The sequence below is a fragment of the Octopus bimaculoides genome, chromosome 6 (assembly GCF_001194135.2).
Source record: "Octopus bimaculoides isolate UCB-OBI-ISO-001 chromosome 6, ASM119413v2, whole genome shotgun sequence".
In the NCBI taxonomy this organism is placed as follows: domain Eukaryota; kingdom Metazoa; phylum Mollusca; class Cephalopoda; order Octopoda; family Octopodidae; genus Octopus; species Octopus bimaculoides.
In genome coordinates, this window is record NC_068986.1 from 2,984,144 (window position 1) to 2,986,523 (window position 2,380).

The 2,380-nt window shown below is 39.1% G+C and overlaps 1 long non-coding RNA gene across 1 annotated transcript in view; it reads right to left on the bottom strand.

The window, feature by feature from the left end:
• The window catches only part of LOC106875289 (uncharacterized), an 87,098-nt gene extending 85,336 nt beyond the window's left edge, over positions 1-1,762 (bottom strand). Inside the window, exon 1 of the long non-coding RNA XR_001410099.2 lies at positions 1,097-1,762. This is a non-coding gene — a long non-coding RNA (uncharacterized LOC106875289). The remainder of the gene's footprint in view (positions 1-1,096) is intronic.
• Between the last annotated feature and the right edge of the window lie 618 nt (positions 1,763-2,380).

Consider the following 2,380-nt stretch of genomic DNA (forward strand, 5'->3'; position numbering starts at 1 on the left):
TATATATATATATATATATATATATATATATATATGTATGTATATACAGTGCATACATTTTGGATAATATATATATTTCATTTGATTGCGGCCATACTGGAGCACCGACTTTAGTCGAAGAAATCGACCCCAGGACTTATTCTTTGTAAGCCTAGTACTTATTCTATCGGTTTCTTTTGCCGAACCGCTACGTTACGGAGACGCCAACGCACCAACATCGGTTGTCAAGCGATGGTCGGGGGACAAACACAGACACACAAACATATACATACACACATGTATACACATGGATATGTAATATATAAATGTGTGTATGCGCGTGCGCGTGTGTGTATATAAATATAAATATATATATATATATATATATATATGTGTGTGTGTGTGTGTATTTGTGTGTGTGTGTGTGTGTATTTGTGTGTGTGTGTGTGTGTGTGTGTGCATATATGCGAACAGTCGCGGACACTCGTCTGTGTGTTTGTATGCTACACACTCATTTATTTACACACGCACACACATACACACGCACACACACACACATACACACGCACGCACACACACACACATACACACACACACACACTTATTGTTTTAGAAAGTTCATTTTCCTCGTTTGTAAATATCAATATACATTTATACACACGCACGCCCACACGCGCGCGCGCACACACACACATATGTAACAAACAGTGTAAACTGATTCTTATTTAGAATCTGAGAAAACAGTTTATTTTTTTCGTATGTGTATTTCGTGTGCAAGATTCTTGATGTGGATACGTGTGTTGAAAGAAATACAATTAAACCTTGGTTTAATTGAGTTTATTTTTTAAACGCAACATTACCAGGAATAGAAATAACGAAGTCGGCTCATGTATACACACACACTCGCACACTCGCACACACACGCACACACATAGCACATGCACATGTGAACGCTCGCACGGACACACATACACATACACACGCACGGCGCGAACCTACGCACGCACGAATCGCACTTACAACACAGAGGCAGCGAGCGCTGTTTTCAAATATGATTCACGAGTACAACTCATAGAAAACGCAATCATTTCGCTAGAATGAAAATACTGTAACTCACCTTTTGTTTTTGTTTATGTTGGTTGACTCCAAGTTTCGGGTGTACAATAAGCCTCCTTATTATAATTAGTATCCCTTCGCGGTTTATCTTGCTTCCGATTGTTATTATTATTGTTATTATTATTATTTTGTTCCTGTCGGGTAAAATTGTCTGCTAAGAACTGCAGTAGGTCTATAAACTGATTTTTTTCTCCCTTTTTTTCTTCTTCTGATTACCTGCATGTAAACTCGTTAGTCCACATGAACGAAACGATGGATCTAAGGTGAAACTAGAATGTAATATCAGAAAAGGAAGAGAGGGGAAGAAGGAGAGAGTGTGTGTCTGAGTATGTGTGAGAAAGAGAAGAGAAGAGAAAGAGAGAGGAAGAGGAAAAGTACACTAAAGAGTGAGAGCTAGACAAAGTGAAAAAGAGAGAAAGAAAGCGAGAGAGAGAGAGAGAGAGAGACGAATAGAGAGCGGTGAGAGCAGTTCGTTTACAAGTCCAGACCGGGTACTTAGTCGTGGTCGTTGTTATCGTGGTGGCGGCGGTGGTTGTCCCACCAAATCTATCAGTTGTCATAAAGCTACTACCTGTTTCACTGACAATAATAATAACACTAATAATAATAATAGTAATAATAATGATAAAACATATATAAACAGCTTGTCGCACTGACAATGTTCAACGCTGTCGCCTCTTATTTTCGACTGGTTCTGCATGTTTTGCAAGCGGTATTTTTTGACTTACCTCCCTCACTGTCTCTCTATCTGCCTGTCTCTCTTCTCTCCCTCTCTCTCTCCCTTCCCTCTTCTCCCCCTCTCTCTACTTATTTCTCTTATCACTTTTAATCTTGCTCTTGTTTTCTGTTGTTCTTGTTTTACTTATTGTTTTGATTGTTATTGTTATGCTATACTTTAAAACGACTTCCTTCTTCAAATGTATGATTAGGTCCTTTTTTTTTTTCATGGTCTTAATATAGAATATGGAAACAGGTAAACAGAAATGAGGGGAGAAGAAGGAGTACAGCAACAATAACAACAACAAGAATCAAAGGATTAAGAGGATCTGTGATGTTCAATCACTTTCGATTAGTCGTGGCTGCATGAGAAGAGATTTACTTTTCAAACTCCATAGTTCTGGGTTCAGTCCCAATGTATGACACCTTGAGCGAATGTCTTCTACTGCAGCCCCGGTCCAACCAAAGCCTTGTGAGTGGATCTGGTACACGGAAACTGAAAGAAGCCCTTCCTGTACACATACACCACACACACACACACACACACACACACACATATATATACACA